At 38.1% G+C, this 23,260-nt stretch overlaps 1 protein-coding gene across 10 annotated transcripts in view; it reads left to right on the top strand.

Annotated features, from left to right (window-relative positions):
• Positions 1-265: 265 nt before the first annotated feature.
• The window catches only part of LOC126377799 (muscle calcium channel subunit alpha-1-like), a 60,705-nt gene continuing 37,710 nt past the window's right edge, over positions 266-23,260 (top strand). For 8 of the 10 annotated variants that reach the window (XR_007567995.1, XM_050025638.1, XM_050025648.1 and 5 more), the window contains exons 1-2: positions 8,746-9,093; positions 22,423-22,718. The gene's annotated coding sequence lies outside the window, so the exon portion shown is untranslated. Of the gene's footprint in view, positions 386-5,886; positions 5,906-8,745; positions 9,094-22,422; positions 22,719-23,260 lie in introns of those variants that run through there. The other 2 variants (XM_050025640.1, XM_050025643.1) reach the window with 2 other exon arrangements.

Raw genomic sequence — 23,260 nt, forward strand, 5'->3', positions numbered from 1 at the left:
ATAACAAATTAAGTATGTATTTGATGTGATAATACCAAACAATTATATTATAAGGATATGTAAGAGTCCGGTAGGTTTCATTGTAGCTCGTCGAGTTGGTAAACTACATAGTTATCGATTTGCCCCGTCACACGTGCTCGCACATCCGCTATTAGATAAATAAATGCACAAGCATATCACATGCATCTGTCATACATTGTCATAGTAGGTAGTTTGCCGTTGCCACGCTCTCTATTTATTTATTTTAATTATTTACTTATTTATTTATAAAGTACAGCCACATCACATACATTAAAACATTTTTACATTTAGAAGGTTACGGTATTGTGACCTACGTGACTAATATATATGACAATTACGGAGTACATAACTTATACAATTAAAGGTAAGTATTTAAAAATAAAGTAAAATTAAAATTACACAGCAAAATTAAAAATTAGAAAAACATCTCTTAGCCCTTTGTGCAGGTTTCTTATGCACGACAAACAATTAATAAATAAGGGGAGAAACATGTTTTGCATGATAACACAAAAGAACAATAAACAGTTACATTTTGTCATTTTATTAATTAATGTTGTAAACATGATTGAAGTTTTCTGGGATTGATTGAATCAAAATAAAAACTGAACTGCCTGTTATGAAATGTGTAGCAAATTATTAATTCCTACATAACAGATATCTTCCATTAACTTCGACCTTTGAATGCCTACCACTATTTATGCTTACTTATCTATTTATTTGCTTTCTCAGTAGTAATTAGATAATGTAGGTAGCTTCTGTTATTGAGTATTAATGAGGTTCTGACATTATTGAATTTAAAAGAGTATGAAGGTTGTTGTAGCTTGTACCCTCTTGTGTGATTTAGGGCCAATATTTGTAGCCTAGTGTCCACTGAGCAAAAATCTCCCCACTGTTTCTACGTAGTAGGGTAGGAAGTGTTGAAATAAATACAAAATGGGTCTTGCATAATATAGGTCTCTCCTAAACCGTAAATCATCGCTGAACATACATTGTGGGGGTGATTCGGGTTACTACTTTTTGGGACAACCTGTATATGCAAGTATAATTTTCATCATCTACGATAACCCTGTCCACCTCATTGTAATTCTAAACTTTTATTAAATTTTTATTAGTATAGGAGTCGACTTAAAGTCACTAGTTTAGGTACTCTTATTCTTCAACTATTTATCTACTATCCGCCTCTTTCTTTGCATAGGTATTTCAAGACTGTACATATAATGTAGCGAATCTCTTTAAGTAGGTATACTTCTTTATTTTCCTTCTTCTGATGATGTAGCCGGGGAGGCAATAAATACCACGGTATATTCTCTTCTGTCCTAGAGTTCTAGCCAGACCGTGTGTGAAAGTTAGTTTTAATCAGCTGGTAATAACCAGCTTTTTCACCTACATTTTCACCTCCCATACAAAAATGTTGCTGTTCCCGCCTAAAAACAGTGAGGAAAAGTGCTTTTTATCAACTTTAAATTTTATACTCGTATTATCCCGTAAGAGAAACGGGGATAATACTGGGAAAATGATGACGATATTGAAGGCCATTGCCTTCTCTCACGGGAAAATGATCAACTATGGATGCTATGTTCAAATAGCGTACTCGCGTATAAAACATAACTACTTAATATCTACGAATAAATAATATAGCTTAATATACAAGTTAATATAATAAAACATATCTATCCACTCTTGTATAACAAATAACTATTGCATTGTTTGTATTGAATACAAGAACCGTGTTACCTCAGCAGGGCTTGTTTGTGACCTAAAGATGACGATAACACCTATATTTTCAACCTTCTGTGATTCATGTCAAGGAGCGAGCATGCGGTGTGCTACCGTAACATCATGCGCAGATACATCGGGAGCGATGCCCGAGTTATCGCACTCAACACTACAACTCCAATACCTACCAATATATGTTAGGGTCGCTTGTACATTAGAGTACATTAACAATTCGTATTTCTTGTTATTATGAAGAACTTCAATATCAAGTGATTAATGTCTGTTTTCTACTGGTAACTTGTAGCACTGCTTACCCTAATAGGTATAGCAGTTGTGAATTGTACGTGCCTCTTTAGTTAGTTAGTTAGTGGGCTCTGTTTTCCGCATTTAGACTCTAAGATGGCCCATTATGCGTGCTATTCTTGACTACTTAAGCCAACCTAACTCCTTCCAGAAGCTCAGAAGCCTCCTGGGGTTTCCGCAGGCTTCGCGGAGCGACCCCATTCCTTTGGGGATTTATACTCGTTGTGCTGACACTCCCGTGCATTCCAGGATTACATGGGACTCATGGGAGGCAGTTTCTTCTGCATCTAAACAGCCTCTACAAAGTGGGCTGTCCGTTAGCCCTAAATTGAATAGATGTTTATTGAGTGGGCAGTGACCTGTAATGCTGCCCACTACTATTCGGAAGTCAGGTTTAAGCGAAGCAGTCGACGAGTAAAGCTCTTGGATATCATATGCATGATATCCTTCGACTGTCTGCCCATCTATCGTGTTGATGCTGGGTATGGTCCCGTACCCAGTAACGTAACTGACTGAAGGGTATCAGCAGGATTGGTTCGGGTCCATATACCCTGGTGTCCAATCCTCTCCTTGCCAGTTCGTCGGCGGCATCATTGCCTAACGATCCACTGTGCCTCTTTATTATTATTAAGTAGTTATAAATCATGAGGCAACTTCCCAATTACTGTACAGTGACAGATTGTAAGCTTTTCGTCGGCTTAATCCATCACGTTGGCAAGATGTATACTCCTATTTTCTACGACATGTCCGAGAATGTCCAACGGCGCTCTACTGCCATTATGCCCTAGTACGCGTTTTCATCTGCAATTTACTGTTGACGAATTGCAGGTTTCTGCTCAAGAATAACGAAAAGATAAAGATTCTGAATATTGTGTCTTGCCTTTAGTAGGGGTGCTACTGCTGCGCTGGGCGTACCAGATACGTCAGTAGTGCCACCTACTGAGTACACTGTTAACTCGTACACACAGTAACTAACAGCATTTCTACGCTGCAGCGTTGTAGACTAGAAACGAGGGAGCCAAATAAATGCTCTGGACACGTACAGATGGCGTTGAGATCAGTCTGGAAGTAGGTAGAATTAATTTTGATAAAATTATAGTAGGTACTATGAAGTCAAAGGTGGAATACTTGTAACTGCTTTTATCTTGTACATATCGTAGAATTCTAAACAATCACGATGGGGCTAAAATGAGAGACATTTGCGACATTGCATTTTGTATGACATTGTTTCGTATTTGCCCCCACCGAGATTCGAACCCGAATAAAAATCATTGCAGGCTCATCACCCGGTTGTTCGAAAGTAAGATGATTCGTGTTTTGAAGGTCACGTTTAGCAGTTGGCCCCGGCAATAGATTAATAACTTAAATAAGTGTAATCGTTACATAAATTATGTCGGCTCCTTTTGCGGCTCTATGGTAATCATGATACCAAGGTTGATGAGGTCGGTCATTTCACTTACAACTTCATATAATTCCGTCAATATCAGCCTCCACACTATCTTATAGCGTAAGCACACACTAATGTAAGTTTTATCAATATCGAAACCGAAATATTCATAGTCATTTGCATCATATCATATAAGTATCAAAGTTTAATCCTTGGTTTTAGAAAATATTGCTGATATTTTAATAGTTCAGTAGTATTTTTACTTAAATATGTAAATGCATTAGTTAGGTAGTTATCATTTTATTTTCCTGAATTGTTACAAGATTCCTTGGATCTGATCTGGGTAAGGCTTAGTTATCTTCTAAAAGTATGTAGGTAGGTACTCTGATGTGTGTCACTGGCCTTAAGTTAGTTTATGGTCAGTTTATTTGAATTTTCCTATTTGTAATGAATTGAGAAGAAATCGTTTGTTTTTGCTATCAGATTGAAGCCGACAACGCCCGAGGCGTCGTATTCACGGCCAGTATTACAATAGTCATGATCTAGGGATGGTTTTGTGTAAACTGAAACTGAAAGTATACCCGTGTAACTTCAGATGGTGACTTAGCTTTATCATGTAGGTCAAATCAAATGTACTATTATTTCAGACAAACAGAACTTAAGTAAGTACGTACTTTGTAAGATAACACTAATAACGCGTTGCATATTTTTTGGTTTCGTTATAAGAGTAAGTAATTGGTACGTTACCCGTGTAAATCGGGGCGTGTCCATTTAGTAGATTTAACGATGTTACGGTACAGGGTTTATGGCAGCGTTTTAAATGTCCGAGAATAGCCCGCTTCATGTCCTACGATAAATTTAACCATAACTCGTAAACTGAAAGCATCCATGTCCGCTGAAACAGAAGAGGTGGTGGAATTTTGGCCGCGCTTTAATTATTATATTTGGCTTTTATAAAAATCAATAGAACAAACTGTTATATTTTATAAATATTATACTTGCATTGCCGAAGAAAGCAAGATTTCATACAGGTAATAATTATATCCCTAGAAATACCTACACTATGCTTAACTCTTTGTCTTGTCATTTAAAAAAGCTATTCTATTAAGTAAAACAATGGTGCTAATTCCTGTAAATACCATCTAATTTTATTTTAAGTTATATCTGTCATTTTCTTATCCGCCGAAAAGGAAAGGGACGGGTAATCGACAAGCATAAAATTTATGGAACACACGTCAATTTTAAGCACAAATCTAAACCAACCGTCTAAAAATTTTACGTCAGTCAATAACCCGACACATTAATTTACTCATTCTTCCTAAAATTAAGAGCTGTGAATCATCCGTCCCTTTCCTTTTCGACGGATATGAAAATGACGGATATAACTTAAAATAAAATTAGGCGGTGTCTCCAGGAATCGGGGCCAATTCTTATGTTTGTTTTGTGTTTTAAACATTGTGCCTATTAACTTTATTCAGTCTGCATTAGTAGTAAATGACTAGGGAACTGAATTATCCTACAACGACACGCACCGCCGCGTCCAGTGCACATGGCGTCATCCAGAGCTTTCATACTAGTGATGAGCTAGAGGGTTAAAAAGGCCATATCGAAGCAATTCATCTAAAGAAGAAATATTCCTATTATATTTGAATGTTAAAGAATGGTGGAGCCACATAGAAATGAACAAAAAATAGAGATTAGAGAGTTTATACGTTCTAAAATATATGTTCGGTATACCTATATCGGCAAGTAGGTAGTATCATCTGTGTTCGGACAAGTAAGTAAATATCATTCGAGGCAAGTCTACTAAATTATAAAAATATTGCAGAAACTTTGAGGTATTCTACCTACCTATATTTTTGTAGGTATGGGTGTATCTACCGCATATACTATAATGGAATCGACAAGTTTCGTTTCGTCTCTACACGTCGCATCATACCTACGCGTGCGCGTGGCATCGCACGCGCACGGTTATTTTTACCGAAAACTTCCGATCGAAAAGAATTTGCTTTATAAAATCTTTCACAAACCATACTGCCTCTAAAATAAACATCAATCAAATTCAGTGAGATAAATTACAGAGATAATGTAAATTCCTATAAACTGACTAAAAACATTCCGGAATAAGTCACATAGGCAAACAACTAAAATTTGGATGGTTACGAGAATGTTTGGAATTCGGATGACTACAAGAGTATTTTTTGTCATTTATCATTAAAAATCATTACGACTCGAAAGTAGTGGAAGTCCTGAGATGCTTCCAAGGTGAGATTGAAGCCGGTATGTTTTACTCGAATGAATGAATCATTTTGTTTGGTGCTCGTATTACCCTGAATTTGATTCACTCCCATTAACTCTCAGTCGTAAAGCTCGGGCCATTTAGTGCACAGTGTTAGTGTGGACTTTATTGCTATGGATAATCTGCAGTGAGAGTTGAAAGCCAAGGATCAGTTTTGTAGCTAGCTCTCGTGTTTATTGGTAAGTTTAACCTCTGAACCATACACGCCTTATAGTCAAGTATAAATCTGATAGCGCCATCTGTAGTGAGCGGCCACAACTCTACATTATTTTATACTTATATGAGGAGGAATGCTTATTGTCACTTGCTCTTTTTGTTTCAAGTGTACACTTGTATAGTTACTCTATAAGTAACTTTAATTTTAATTATTTTTTCCATCTTATTATTCCCATTTTATTTGATTTTGTGATTTCTTCGATTGTCAAGGTAGTGCTTTTTCATTTTGACCATGAATGTAACACCTACACTAAAGTAAACGTACGGAGTTTTTTTTTTAATAAAACTTCTAAGTCTATATAAGACTTCCGTTAACGAAATCTATGTAGATCGATCCTCGTCTTAATTCGATATTTGACGTGTGTACTTACCATGTACATGTACATACATACACATAAAAATGCTCGTTTTATAGCATAGAATAACACATACCCGCGACTTTTATTCGAAGCTTCCTAGAACGTGTTTCACGTAAAAACTGTAAATTTTGTATAGCAACGGCTCTGAAATAGTCGGCAGTGACGACAAGTTACCGCGCTGACGGCACTAATTATTGGCGTTGAAATGTTCGACACCAAGCACGCTGACAGCTCGGTACTGTCGCGCACCCAATAAAAAGTAATTATAAGTTTAAAAATTGAAAAGGCATAGTATGCCGTTGTAAGCAAACTCTTAGGTCAGATTGGCATTCTACTAAGCATCACTATTCGGAAGAATTTCAAAGGAATACTTATGTATATATTATACCCATTTTCTTGTTTCAAACTTTTTAGAGTGTGATTTTTCTTTATTTTTATTTATACTATTTCGGGGTCTTATTTATTAAAATAATGTGTTTCCGGTACGAGATTTTGTGCAAGATTTGGAGATAAAACCTTTCCAAAACACGTCTGAGCAGTTATATTATTAATTCTTCGTCGAGTAAATACAAGCAAACCCTCAAGTAAACACTAATAATATAAAAGAGTATGTATTTTTTAAAATACTTATCCGAAAACTGTCAAGCAGCCAGTTCGCGCCATAAGGAAATATCTTCAATATCCAAAATAAGGGAAACATTTATAATTAGTAGCAGTGTGCTGAGAATCACCTTACGAAACAGGAAGACCGACGGATTGAATTCAAAGTATGCCAAAGATGAAAGAAGGAAGTGTACGAGTACATTGGCGGAACACATTGCTAACGAACGGTAGCCACTGTTCCAGAAAATCTCTAAAAGGAAGACCCAGACCCCCAGATGATGGGGCGATGAAATCGAGATGAGGTGAAGAGGACGCAAGACAATACATACAAGTTACAACGCATTACAACTGGTCGTGGAGTCCAAGAAGCCTGCGTCCAAAGCCAACAAATAACGGATGACGATAATAACGATGATACCTAATGATGACTTAGGGAGTTAGGTCGTACCACTCTATTATATATCCAAAATGATTTATCATTTGAGTCTTTATTGGCGACTTGTCTCTTAAAGTTACAAAGTTACATAATAACTACTGTCACGAACAAAAGGGTTTCCGTAGTAGTGTGTTGTGAGCGGAGTGGCGTGGGGCGTTATCTTTACATAGCTCTTCACGCAGTCTCGCTCACTGCCCTGTCACTGTCGCTGAATAATACATCGCGTGATAGTTTCCATGCCAATTGTACTTACTCTTACAATCAAACAAGGAAGAAATTAACGTCATGTCGAATAGATTCATAGTAGATTTAATTAATATTAATTAAACTATTAGTTTATTCTAAAACGCATTTTTAATGTAAAGCTAAATAAAACGCAAATTTTGAGGCATATCTTCACTAAAATAGTGTTGCAAGCCCGTCTAAGTCATTGCCTTTATTCGATTATAGAACGTTACGATGGCTGTACAATTGTATGCTAAGCACATAGAACTTTTTCGTGTTTTGCAAGTAAGTAGCCGCTTTGCCAGCAAACTAATGATATGTCGCGAACAAGGACAGAGCCCGTGTTAAATATTAAGCAAGTATCACTAAAACAGCGTTAGCGGCCCCGAGGGTCCCGTAGCTCCGTACCTGCGTAGCAACTTGCTACGCCACTCCGTCGTAGCCTTCCGTCCTCTCAGGAATTATGCTCGTAAACTAAATGATTTTGATTATTCCTTTTACCAGTAGTCATACAACAATTATTTATTTATATTTTTATTTATTATCTAAAGTATTCAATACACATAGTCATTACAGGTACATAACTGGGTATGCTTTGAATATTTATGACATAAAAGAGGTTTTATAATCTCGCAACTTCATATTCATAAGTTTCAATTTAATAGAATAACTTAGTTGTTTAATAAAACGTATATTGAGCAATCTAAGTTTAAGATATAGATACGTATTATGAAAAATGTCTTGACAGTATCATATTTTAAAAAAATGGAAAGGATTTCAGAATCATCTATAAATTAGTGAAACAGCAAATTAGTGGAGACTTTGTAATGAAAATTCAGCCCTTTCTGATCCATTTGTTTCTCATGCCACAAGAGACAACAAAACAAGTTGAATTTTAATAATCCGTAAAGTAAACAGTTGAAAGTAGGCCACGATGAAACCTATTGTTTTATTTGCTTTATTGTTTCTGCCAGGCTGGTAAACTAAGCTTTGTTTCGTAGTTAATAGATAGAGTTTCTGAAAGGCATGTTAATTGATAAAATGCGATTTTAATATACCTAAGCAAAAAGGGGGTGCGTGCACCGACAGTGCGTTGCCATTTCGAAAATAATTCATTGCGCTCGAAATGAGGTCATGTTATTGGCGTGAAGTCGGGCGGCTGCCAGGGCGGGCGCGGGCGGTGCGCGGCGCACGGGAGTGAAGCTCGCGCGGGTCGTGCGCGCGCCGCCGCCCTGCACCAGCCTGCCGCCAGCCAAACCTTCGACACCTGAAAAAAATAAATCCAAAAAACCTGAAAAGGCGTTTTCCGATCTCTTTTGTAATTAATTAACCATGGCGTTCGGCGCGAGCTCGCTTGTTCCCAAACACCGGTGTTAGTGCACAATATGGTCCGCCTCAAAGCTGACGGGACTTAAATTCGATATAGTGATAGTTGTCGTATTGTGGTGTGTATTGTTAGTTAAATTGTATATAAAGTGTTGTGCGACTTGAAACCTGATTCATTTACTAAGACTACACCAAACCCTATGTAAGTACTTCATCTGAATGTTTAATTTTCATCTTGAACAAAATATTTTTAAGTACATTCTTGTTGCACGTTCTTTGGGTTTTTCTATTCTGGGTTGTTTGTGTATTTAATTATTTTTTCATACATTATCTACTAAGACTTAAGTTGAAACCACGAATACCTAAATATGTAAGTTGGCTAATATTGTAATTAACCCTTTAATTAATGATTTTGTGTAACTGTCTATCAATTTGTAGCTATTGGAGCCTCCCAATCAAAGAAGAGCAGTATTTACTTTGTCGCCTCATCCCACAAGATACATTGTCCGCGCCTAATCAATCGCTAGTCTGACAGGCAAGATACCTTCCTCACCTACTTAGAAATAACAATCAAAACATATAATTTAATGCAGCAAACTAAAAAAAATATGAATTTAAAAATTTTATAATATATAAGGGCGATAAAACAATCATTTTGCATCATTTTGAATTCACTATTGGATTCGCATTCCCAAGCCTTTTTTTTTTTTTTTTTTTTTTTTTTTTTTTTTGACGTGACTTATTGTAGATTTGCCGCAGATGGCATTAACTACTTGGCCGGACAAATGGGGAGCGCTGAAGGCTCTCACCCGGTACAACGTTTAAGACAACAGGCCTGAGGGTGCCCAGTTGGGCGCGAACCTCGGCTCAGGGCGTCGTCTGAGAGGAAAAATATTTGAAAGAATTAATCGACCCTAGTGGGTCGATAGCGATAAGCGCTGAATGAGGGAAATCGTCGACCACGCCGGCGGGGTATCGGGGTATCGGGGTCCTGAAGTGTTTGGTGTCGCGAGCTGATTGGCTGCCTCTATGGCTAGGGTAATCGGGTCGTCGGGATCGTATATTACGTCCTTCGGACGCCGATACTTTTCAGTACCGTCCCTAAGCGGGATGTATTCGGAAGCCGCAACTACCAGGGGATTTGGGTGGTGCGGAGCAGAATCGAAAAAACGTTTGGAAGCTAATTTGAGCCATTGGGCAATGGTTGGCAGACCTAGGCATTCCCAAGCCTATTATCATATAAACGGTTAAAATAATCTGAGAACTTAAAAATCATAATAATATATACCCAATTGTGCTAGTCAGAGGAAAATCCATCGTAAGATGAACTAAGTACCCACGCTTCACCTGAGCTTTCTGTTAGACCACCGTGATAGGTGGTGAACTGTATCGCCATCTATAATGAACGATGTCGTCGTCTTCAATGAGAACATAACATAGCATTATGCCTGTATCCCCGAAGGGGTATGCAGAGGTGTATAGCAGGTATATAGACCCACTCCTGTAATTGGCGATCGACCGAACACAAATCGTGGAAATCACGTGGTATCATTATCTATGAACTAAATATAAATTCAAACTGATAAATTTAAATTCAGTGGTTTAGAGCCCGACCCTGGACTCGAACCAGTGACAATATGACTAAGTCATATGAATGAGAGAACAATACGAATTTATAAAAATCGAGGTGGTAAAAAGCTTTAAGGATTACACTTTCTTTACGAGTAATACGTGATAAAAATGTGCCAATGAGAAATAATGTTTCGTTTAATTTCTCCCAGATAAGGTTAATTCCAGTTGTATTTAGTTGGACAGGTTGCCACTCCACTTAGAGTTAGCAACTCAGAAACTAAAGCGCCCCCCTCGTTATAACTTATAAGTACGAGATGATAGCCACCATTACATCCCCGTGCTTCAAAATTATACTTCAATTGTGTTTTACTCTCAACTTTGTTCAGCTAACAGTCTTAATGAGTTGCCAAAAGACGGCAGATTTCTTTCAACATTATTAACTAAATTGGACACAAAACTTTTACTTTAGAATTCATTTTCCATTGCCCGTCCGCCTTCTTATCTTACCAATATACCTACTTAGATGTTTTAGTTAGCAGTTAAGCTTATTTTAAACTTAACATCAATCTAATGTGAAATGCTATTTATTATCCACAGCTTAATTTTCACGTGTCATTTTGAATGATGACGTACAAAAGTATGGAGTTTATTAGTGTACAATCCCCGTTGTACGGAGTGTTGAGGCAATAAAGCCGCATTGTCCGCGTCTCCGCTGATTGAATCCCTCCCGCTTGACGTATCAATAACCCTCACCAACGTGACACTTTACCCACAAAAATACCAAAGTTGACTCGTTTTGTTCCCAAGATATGAATACGTGTACGAGAAAGTTTTATGAGTCTCGGGACAGTGGTGAGTGGAGGTGGAGCCTGTCGGCTGTTGTGGGGTATGAGTGGCAGGTGCCACACAGAAACGCGGGTTTAACTTTACTCATTATCTCGCACAGCCAGCAAAAGTCTGCATAGCTGCAAAATGTTTTGGTATTGGTTTATAATATTAATACGTATTCATAAAGTCACAAGGCCTAATATCCTTTTAAAAATGTTTAACTATTGTCTCTTGAAATCTGGGCCTTACGAGTTAAATAGTAAACATTAACGTATAGTTACTACATCCCACTAAAGGGCACAGGTGTCCCCTCAAGAAAAACGTACTTATTCAACATACTCCACCATTGAGATGATAGAGGGTCTGGGCTAGTAGTTCATACTATTAGTTATTTCACCGTTGGCTTGGATTATCATATTGATTGAATAAGGGCGATGTGAACACAAGTGGATGTGGAGAAATGCGTAATAGATGACAAGTCAAATAAGCTAATCCGCGTCACTAGTCGGAATGCACTCGTGGCATATGCGTCAGTCGCTCTCGACTGTTCATCGCCCGGCGTTTGCATATTTTGCACATAATCCCACAATAAGTATACCAGCCTATTGACGCTGAAAGCCCTATAAGGTATAAGGCTTACGAAGATATACTTTACACTATTTGCCTAGAATATAATGAGTATAAGTACATTCAGATAAACGACTAATGTGATATTCATATTTATTATAGATACTGTATGTTAAACTCACAAGTTTTTGCATAATGCACCCATAAGACACAAGTTAAAAAATATATCATACATAATAAATAATAAACGGATACAGATTAAAGTATATTTAAACTATTACCAGTTAAGGTCATTTTCGGCGTGCAGATGATATTTTGTCTGAACGTAGATAACAATTGCATCCGTGTTCAAGTAGGCGATGCAAAGCGCTGATAATGCAAAAGCCACACTTGCCTTCGCCGTGTCTCATGCCTTGTGTTCGTTTGCTTGCTGCTAATTGAAGAATTTTGTTTACAACTTTCCAAATAAGATTTTCTATTGGATTCTTTTCACTTGCTTGAGTGTATAATGTGTTAGGTAGCTAATCAGAGGTACATCCATCGCAACATGAACAAAATACCCACGCTTCACCGAGCTTTCTGTTAACAAACTGTCGAAAGTAATTGAATCTGTATATGCATAATCAATGAGCAATTTAACTGAACAGTTGAATTTAAGCACATGTTTGGTACCGACACTACACGATATGTCACGCCTTCTTAATCACGAGGATAAACGCAAACCTCTACATGCGGAATGCCCACTCTAAACAGAGAAGAATGCTCCGACAAATTGCAGTAATTAATATAGCTCTACCACTTATCCCCCAAATATCTCAAGTCATACATCTTCCAGGGTGTCTTATCTACTTCTAAAATATGGTTTCGAAAATGACAAAAAATATAGACAAACAGCTTAATAGGCTTTACCTAGTTAAATAAATAAATTTAAAGATAAGTTACACGAGTAAGTACATGATAACTTCTCAACACTAGGTAACCATATTTGATATTATTCTTACTAAAATAAAAATGATAAACGAAATATTCTGTGATAAAGCTAAGAGTTATAGCCGACTGTTATACAACAAGGTCTTTTGAGTTTATTCACTGACTTATTAAACATATATTAGACTAAAAAGCACAATAGGGGTAGGATACGGTGGTTCATCAACATACTCATATGAGTTGTAAAAGCGCAAGGGTTTATAGCACAATAAAAAACATGAAGAGAGGCAGTGGTAGTGTACCCCGCGGATATAGGTCGCGTGATGGAGGCCCGCGAGCGAGAGGTCACGCGGCCGTCGCCCGATTGTGACCTCCGCTCTATCTCCACTATTACAAGCAGCTATTTCCTCCACACAGTCAGGATTACTATTCACTATTAATACACAAATCAATCTATTTTTGCTCTAAAACCGAAAGTTATTAGATTTACGACGCGTAACTAGCTTTTAACTAGGTTGTAAACTTATAAACAGTAGTCATTAATGTTCCAAGTTGGCTATCGATCTAGTAGCATTCCCACTTTAATTATTATTGATTACTAACACTTCTTAACGTTCCTATGTGAAAGGCGTATACGTAAAAACCTAGTATCACTGGAAGCAATCTCGAGAATTAATAATAGGTATTTATGAGTAGACTTCGACTAAAACTGTTTTTTCTTTAGAATATCGTGTTTCACTACTGAGCAATGGCCTCCCCTCTCTTTTTTCTCTTTTTTTTCGAAACTGTACATTATTGTGAAATTAAAGCACGGTTGAAACTTTTCGACTCCTACCAGAACAATCAGAAAAATTCAACGGCTTCAACCATTCCGGCTATACAGAAAGTTATTATAAGCTCTAGGGTAGGACTTTCAGAGCTTCACGTAGCAAATGCTACGAAGTGTAAATAATTTATTTTGTTAAGGTGTTTGGTTGATGTATACTAAACATAATAATGATTTAGCATTTTTAAATCCATAAATATGTCTGTCTTACGTTAATTACTTTAACGGAATTAGGATTTATAACCGTTTTATTTTTGGTTTGATAGGCTGATCCCTTATCACCATAAGGTTCATCATATCCAGCTTAGGACTTCGTATCAACAGTGGCTGCAAGTTGTCTTTGATTACTTGTGGCTCTGCCCACCCCATTAGGGATTACGGGTGTGAGTTTATGTATGTGTTATTTTTTGTTGGAAACTCACCATAATATAGGTATTAAATTTATGTACCGAAATGACTTGACACTTCAGGAAGTGTCCAGCCAGGCAAACCGGAAGTAAGCTCGCGTGACACGCCTGTAAAATATTCCAGTTTTAGTAAAGTTAGTTTAACCCAGTTGGCTAATTTCAAATGTACGATGACACATAGTTTATTATTTAAGGTTTTATTATTAAGTTATAAAGTGTATTTGAAATAATTGTAACGTTCATTATAAAGGTATCACTAATTAATTCTACGCCAATATAACCCACTTTAGTGCACTAGCCTAATGTTTCATGGGCCTATCACGTAAAGTGTCCTCTATAAAGTTTATTTTGTGTTTCTCGTGATAAATACTTATCTTTTTCCGTCGTATGGGTCGTGCCATTGAGCCGCCAAAAGCCCCTTTGCTCATAACGACCAATACTCGCTGACATGCTACATACTTTGAAAACAAATTATTTGCACAGTATATGAAAATTTAGCTTATGTAGGTATCCTGGCTGGGACCATTGAAATAGGGTGATTGATGGAGTGACCCGCGTCTATTGTCCGCCCGGGTGAACATTCTCGGTCAGCGGGCGCAAATATGTTCACATACCCTGTATAATCAACACCCGAACTTTCGTTGTACTCTACGGAGCGCTAGCTCCAGCGTAAGGTTGTCCCTGTACAAACTGTCCCATTAATATTGCTATTATAAGTCACAGCCCTAATAAGTCAAAATAAAATGTTTTTCCATAATCATCACATCATTTTCATTCAATACCCATTAAAAAACTTACAGCTTATGTAAGGAAAACCTAATAACATTTCTACATATTATATTTTCCAGTTCTAATAAACAACTAGATATTGCGTGGTTCGCTCGCTGCTGAAGCAGCTCGCGTGTCCTGTGTTTGTTCGAAACTAACCCACGTACCACTTTGTATGGCGACCATATTGTTTTTCTGCCATTTTGTTTTTTTTTAAGATCTCTTGAAAATCAAAAAGTTCCAGGTGTGATAGGTTTGCCAGGCCGAGGGTGTCTCCCTGATGCGGAGCAGTTTTCGAGGATCAAGTAGTATTTCCATATTCAACTTGAAGTTCCGATCACAACCCTATACATAATTTACCCCCCGACGCTCCTTCTGGGAGGACAACTATGTCAGTCAGTGTATGTTAAGGGTTTCCAGCTATATTCTAGTAAAAACAATAACGAGGGTGACGACAGATGTCATAAAATTTGGGATCCTTTGGAAGAATACGAAACAGTGATAAATAAAAAGCTATAAGCAATGTTTGATAGACAAAGAAGCTGTTTCCATGGTAATGAGATGTCTTTTGTAAGGCCATGTTTTATTGCACGGATTTACATTATCGACCGGGGAGATAGAGCGTCCATGGGGCGATCATCTGATCGTGACCTTCACGTTCCCATCACCATGGCTTTTACAAATGGTTACATACACCAAATAAATATCTACTCAATTAATGAAAAGACATATAAATAGGATAAGGATTTCATATTTATCCTTTGGAAATAAATGCTTGATAAGACTATTATTGAACATACATACATAAACTCACGCCCGTAATCCCTAATGGGGTGGGCAGAGCCACAAGTAATCAATGACAACTTGCAGCCACTGTTGATACGAAGTCCAAAGATGGATATGATGAACCTTATGGTGATAAGGGATCAGCCTATCGCCCATAACATTAGTCCATCATGTTAGAGGACACAATCCCTCTGTCGGTTTTTACGACATGCCCGGGAAGAGAAGCAGCTGAACGTGTTCTATGTTTTTTATATGCTCCCAGAACAGCATAGAAGCATTATTGAACATATTCGTATAGAATGAGCATCCTACTGCCCTAGATACTGAAAATCTTCCATTACCAATTCGTTTCCTTTCTAATTTTGACTACACTTTAGAAATATAACCAAAGAGATATTTGCTAATTACAAAGTGGAGTTTTTGGTTGGTTTGTGGGTCTTTTCCTAGCCACGTTTTGAGATTTTTTTTTCCTTTTATATTCTGATTTTAATAATATTGTGATGTGAGGAGCTCGGTGGCGCAGCGGTAAACGCGCTCGGTCTGCGATTGTTGAAGTTAAGCAACTTTCGCAAAGGCCGGTCATAGGATGGGTGACCACAAAAAAAAAGTTTTCATCTCGAGCTCCTCTGTGCTTCGGAAGGCACGTTAAGCCGTTGGTCCCGGCTGCATTAGCAGTCGTTAATAAACATCAATCCGCACTGGGCTCGCGTGATGGTTTAAGGCCCGATCTCCCTATCCATCCATAGGGAAGGCCCGTGCCCCAGCAGTGGGGACGTTAATGGGCTAATGATGTGTGTTCATGAAACATTTAACCCAAACTAGATTGGTCTAACACAAAACATGGTGACGCGTGGGTACTCAGTTCATCTTACGATGAATGTATCCCTAACTAGCCCTGTTGGAAATATAGTGATGAGCTTTTGTTAAAATTGTGAAAACCGAATTATAACAAGGTATTCTGAAAGCCCGTAATGCTTGTAATGATTCATTGTTGATGAGGTCGGTGATTGACCTCACAACTACCATTGAAGATATTATTTATTTATTTATTACAATAATCTGGTAAATATTCCAGTTTTGACTGCTATTTGCAGACGTATGGCACTGCCATGCGAAGATGCAGCATAATTATATAGTAAGGTGCGCTCGTAACGTCACAAGTAGTTTCAGTTACAGTAAGTAGGCAACTTCCGTTTATTTTCCATCGGCTATATTTGACTGTATCAACAAACTGTATTCGTAAATAGACTAACCGACCATCGCTTATTTATAATTAATGAGTTTAAGATAGTTAATAGCCCAGGAAGGCAACCGTTTCGATGCTAACGGTACCTACTTAGAGTGTGTTTATGAGCTAGGTACTAAAAAGGCCTCATTGAAGCAATTCGTCCTAATAAGCAACATTGCAATTTGACATTTGCGCATATAAAAATAAATGCGTAATGACAATAAAAAAAGCAGTAGGTATTACTTTTTTAGATGAATCGCTTCAATGTTTCCTTTTCAAGGATGCTAACGAATTAGTTGCACTTTTTATTAATTTTATTTATTTTCCTATAAAAACAATGTTACAAACACTGGAATAAAGACATCGGTAAACTCGCAAAAGTTTGTCTCGATGCCTGTTCCTCGCACTACGTCACAATGGTTGTCTTATATTTAATAAAAATTACAAGCTATACCTGTAGGTAGGTATTCTGTCTACCACTATAACCAACACTAAATAGTATGTAGTATTATAATGTAATCTATGCTAACAGGTAGGTAGTTCTAAACAAGTCACAGTCCGCCGGCAGCTGATGGTCGGTTCTTATCACTGTTACACACCCCACTCCACGCGCTGCTTAAACGTTCCAACCAGTTTTGCATCACATACAGTAGTTTTGAGATTATAGAGAATAGACAAAGCTCTTGTCACCTTGCACCGAGCTTGCAATGCAATGTAACAAACAATAATAGATGTCGTCAATTGGTTGCGGCGCGGGCGCACTATTCTCGGCCCGCATATAGGTCGCCAGTGCACCACTCGGTAATTAGTGATCAGCGCATGTGCTTCACTCTATCTCACTGTCTCGATAAGTGCACCATACGTGTGCTAACTCGTCATCTATCTAACGAACATACTAACAACTCAATAATTAATATTTTTATTTTCCACAAGATGTCCTTTAAATAATTTTAAAATTAAAAAAGCAAATCTAGCTTTCGACGATAATTATTATACCTTCGGAAGGAGATACGTAAACAGATAATGAGACGAGATAAGATGAAAGGTGTCCAAAAATAGGTCGAAAGAAGCGATCGCTTTATCGGAGCCCTCCAATAGATCCTCGCCGACTGTCGGACACCACGGTGTCTATATCAATATTCCAAAATGTTTAGTGCCCCGTCACAAAAAAAACATTAAGTGTCAAGTTTAAAAGTATACCTAGACAGCCTGCTTTTTCTATAAGCGTATCTAGTAACAATCGCGGGCTAATGTAAAGTATTCTACGTGTCATCTATCACAATAGCATGAGTGGTGATTAGTATAGACGGAGAGCTCGCTCGTTAGTGGAGGTATAATTGTAATCTAAGCATCGATTAGCTGCGGCGAGACGGAGAGTCCGGATTAAGGAGAGGGAGGTATCCTCGGTTTACGTCAACACCCGCCTTAGATAAGCGTTTCAAAGACAGGAGCCCTTTGTCATCCGAAATAGGTACTTGCCATTGAATTTGCATTGTATCTATGTCCCCTGACGTAATCCTGGTGGCATGGTACGTAATTATTGAATGACCTATATCCTGAACCACAAGAACTTTAGATTGCGTAGGTTCAACTGATTTATTATAGGTTTCGAGAGTCCACGCACCACACAACCCACCCCCCCTGGTAGTTGCGGCTTCCGAATACATCCCGCTTAGGGACGGTACTGAAAAGTATCGGCGTCCGAAGGACGTAATATACGATTCCGACGACCCGATTACTCTAGCCATAGAGGCAGCCAATCAGCTCGCGACACCAAACACTTCAGGACCCCGATACCGACCCCGCCGGCGTGGTCGACAATTTCCCTTATTCAGCGCTTATCGCTATCGACCCACTAGGGTTGATTAATTCTTTCAAATATTTTTCCTCTCAGACGACGCCCTGAGCCGAGGTTCGCGCCCAACTGGGCACCCTCAGGCCTGTTGTCTTAAACGTTGTACCGGGTGAGAGCCTTCAGCGCTCCCAATTTGTCCGGCCAAGTAGTTAATGCCATATGCGGCAAATCTACAATAAGTCACGTCAATAAAAAAATAAAAAAAGCACCACACCACAGTCACTGTGGTTAACCGGCTTGCTTCTCAAACGGGGAACGACGGTTCGAACCCCGGTACCGGACTTGCACCAATAAGTTATTAAATCTTAGTGTAGTTTCCACTAAAAGAGTTTGCTCGCCCATTATAGATGGCTATACGGCTCACCACCTATCACATTAGTCTAACAGAAAGCTCAGTGAGGTGTGGGTGGGTTGTTCAACTTGCGATGGACCTCTGAGTACCCAATGTCGTGAGCTTATGTTATAACTTGTATCCAGACTTTTAGCACTATGTTTTATATACACTTAAAATGCTCATTTTTATGAATAACATACATACACACACACATACATAGACTCACGCCTATTTTACACCGGGGTAAATAGAGACTATAGAATTCCATTTGCTTCGACCCTGACACACTTCTCTAAAAAAAAAAAATACTAATTACTAATAATAATTAATTATGAATAAGTGTGATAATACTACTGTTCTCAGTTGGGGAGGTGCTCGATGTAATCAAACTTCAGCAATTATCTTGAATAATCTTATATTTTGTAAATCAATGTTAACTTCCAGCTATTCGTTCCTCCAGAATGCCGCAACCGACCAAAATTCCCGCCCCCAACTTTTTTAAAAAGGCGGGAAAAACGTTCCTCTTCGAAAAGAAGAAATCAAAAGTCAAAACAAAAGAAATTAACTGCCAGTGTCAAAATACCAATAATAAAGTCGTGACACAAATTCACGACTTTATTCCGGCTGTTATTAATTATTTAATCTAATAATCATAAAATAAACATACGAACCCTAACATAAGTATTCTAAAAAAAGAGATTGAATATGTTAATTTAGCGAAAACTTTACTGTTAAAAAAGTTTCGACAGCTATGTAAAGCCCGGGATTCGTGTCTCGCGCCGAAGTAAACTAGTCGGCAACAGAGTCGCTGATGCGAGAGACACGGCTCGTTGGCCCGCTGCTGTCCGGGCCTAACCGTCCATAGGCAAGCATTCACAATTATTATGCTTAGCTAATGCCCTTCCTCGTCTCTTTTTACCGACTTCAAAAAAGGAGGAGGTTCTCAATTCGACCGTATATTTTTTTTTTTTTTTTTTTTTTTTTTTATGTTTGTTCGGGCATATCTTCGTCGTATATGAACCGATTTTGATAATTCTTTTTTTGTTTGAAAGGAGATATACCCAAGGGGGTCCCATGTCAAGGAAGTCAGGATCTGATGATGGAAGACCAGAGAAATCGAGGGGAATTTTCAAAAACGTAGGAGCGACTAGTGCGTTTGTAAAGTCATATTGATCGGATCGATCTTTAGGCTTCGGGAAAACTTCCCGACCTTCGAAAACTAGTCAGCATCAGGGAGATACCCTATGGCCTGGCAAAACTATACAACCTGGAGCAATTTTTCTTTCACGAAACGTATTTAGATCTTGATCAAATTCAATCGCCGGTGCAAAAAAACAAAATGGCGGAAAAAAAAGATGGCCGCCATACAAAATTTTGTCGATTTTGGAAGAAGCCCGTTTGGGTAAAAATAATGTATGGGGCGCTTACTCAAAACGTCATGTAGAGTACGGAAATACTTTCTGGTCACCAAAAACTGCTCCGCATCAGAGAGATACTCTTCGGCCTGGCAAAACTATCGCACGTGAACCAATATTTCTTTCAGAGCACTTATTTAAATCTTGGTCAAATTCCATAGCGCGTAAAAAAAAAACAAAATGGCGGAAAAACAAGATGGCCGCCATACACAATTTTGTTTTTTCAGAAAATATCTCGGGATATAAAATATATATCGGGGTTGTGATCGAATCGTCATGTTAAGTATGGAAATACTTCCCGATTTTCGAAAACTGCTCCGCATCAGGGTGACACCCTACGGCCTGGCGAAACTATCACACCTGAACCAATTTTTCTTTCACGAAACCTATTTACATCTTGGTCGAATTTAATGGCCGGTGAAAAAAATACAAAATGGCGAAAAAACAAGATGGCCGCCATACAAAATTTTGTTTTTCGAGAAAATGTCTTGGGGGTAAAAATGATGTATAGGGGTGTGATCGGAACGTCATCTTTGAAAACTGCTCCCAATCAGGGAGACATCCTACGGTCTGGCAAACCTATTGCACCTGGATTTTGTTTGTTTCCACGACACCCATTTAAATCTTGGTCAAATTCTGTCGCCGGTGAAATAAAACAAAATGGCGGAAAAACAAGATGGCCGCCATACGAAGAGGGACAGTTTCGAATAAACAGGACACGCGAGCTGCTTTAGCAGCGAGCGAACCACGCGAAATCTACTGTATCTATATGTATGCGTGAGTGTGTATGATAGCAGCTTCCACTGACAACCACATGTGTGTATGTACACATACACATGTGTGTGTGTGAGTGTGTGTGCGTGTGTCTGTGTGTGTGCGTGTATCTGTGTGTGTGCGTGTGTACGTGCGCGTGTGCTCGTGTGCGTTAGCGCGTGTGTGAGTGTGTGTGTGTAAACATGTTCATCAATAATAATTGTGATCACTACTAATAATATATTATATTATTATATATGAATATAAATCAGAAAATCTGTCTGTCTGCATCCTTGCTCGGTCTAACCATCACTTAAAATCGTAAAATAAAATAAAATTTTTAACAAAAAAAAAACCGACTTCAAACGCAAAACTAAAAAGCAATAAATAAATTTACTTCGCACAAAGTAATTAGTACGTATTTTCAATTAGTTAATTAATTTATAATTCTGAAGTCGGTGCCAAGTAAATGCTACAACAACCCTACTACAATATCAAATTACTATGTACACACAATATTGTTTAATACCTATATCAAAGCAATTACAAAACAATGTCAAACAAAAAATTACAAAACAATCAGTATTGAAAAATATATGAATCGGTACTTCGTTGTAGCATTTCCTTGGCACCGGCTTCAGAATTATAAATTAATTAACTAATTGAAAATACGTACTAATTACTTTGTGCGAAGTAAATTTATTTATTGCTTTTTAGTTTTGCGTTTGAAGTCGGTTTTTTTTTTTGTTAAAAATTTTATTTTTTGCTTGTGAAGAGATACCATGCCGAAATTATTTAAAAGCCAATTCAAATGAATTCGTCCGTCAAACGAATAGCATTATTTTGGAACACATTTTTTTGACCTGACTTATCCTAAGATGTCATTCACTACTTGGTCGAAGTTTGAAACAAGATGCTACTCATACGTAAAGTTACCTATGTCGTTGCAAGATGAACGGAAAATCTGTAGGTATTTAAATTACTAAATCCCGCAGTGTTTTGTGAAAAATGCTATTGCGTGAAGTTAATTACACAATGTTATAATTTCGCAATACCACACAATGACTCACTACTGTTTTCAACAATATTACTGATGCAATTTTTTTGTGCAGGAACCTACTATACACTGGATATTTTAAGAATGAAAATAAAGGATCTAATATGTATTGTATCGTAGGAAAACCTTGTGTAAATAACGGTAGATAAAGACTATTATTCAGCTAATCATATTATTAATATCTAATGAATTTGTTATTTTGTTTCAGGGGACCAACATACACCTGCATAAAATACCGTCGTATACAATATAAATAAATAAATCAAGCTAAATAACCTAAATCCTAAGTTGAATCCTGAAGACTTTATTAAACCTACTCAATATACAGAAACCTAGTTAGCCTCTTCCAATAATACAATTTCTAAATCTTCCGTAGTAAGTGTATGAGTGCGTGTGTTGTGGAGTGCAGAGTGCAGTGAGATGATCAGTGACTGTTGGTGCTGACGCGTGACAGCGCATGGCATTGTGGAGACGCGCCCGCCTGCGCCACGCGACTACCACTAGGTGAGATAACACGTATAATGTCATGGTGTCATGGTGTCGAGGTAATTCCTCTGCCTACACTAGTCATCATCATCAGCCCATTAACGTTCCCACCGCTGGGGCACGGGCCTTCCCTATGGATGGATAGGGAGATCGGGCCTTAAACCATCACGCGGGCCCAATGCGGATTGATGGTTATTAACGACTGCTAATGCAGCCGGGACTAACGGCTTAACGTGCCTTCCGAAGCACGGAGGAGCTCGAGATGAAAACTTTTTTTTTGTTGTCACCCATCCTATGACCGGCCTTTGCGAAAGTTGCTTAACTTCAACAATCGCAGACCGAGCGCGTTTACCGCTGCGCTACCGAGCTCCTCGCTAGTACAGCTGCCTACACTAGTACATTAAAAAAAAGATAAGCTAACAAAACACCTTTCTCCTAATTGTTCTTCTATTGAGTTTCAAGTTGCCAAAGTCACGAAACACTACACTAACGCTAAAACGTAATCTAACCTCTACGAGTAGCTACACTATCTGGCAAATTAATTAGACTCGCTAAGGAAA

Source organism: Pectinophora gossypiella, chromosome 24 (genome assembly GCF_024362695.1).
Source record: "Pectinophora gossypiella chromosome 24, ilPecGoss1.1, whole genome shotgun sequence".
Taxonomy (NCBI): Eukaryota; Metazoa; Arthropoda; class Insecta; order Lepidoptera; family Gelechiidae; genus Pectinophora; species Pectinophora gossypiella.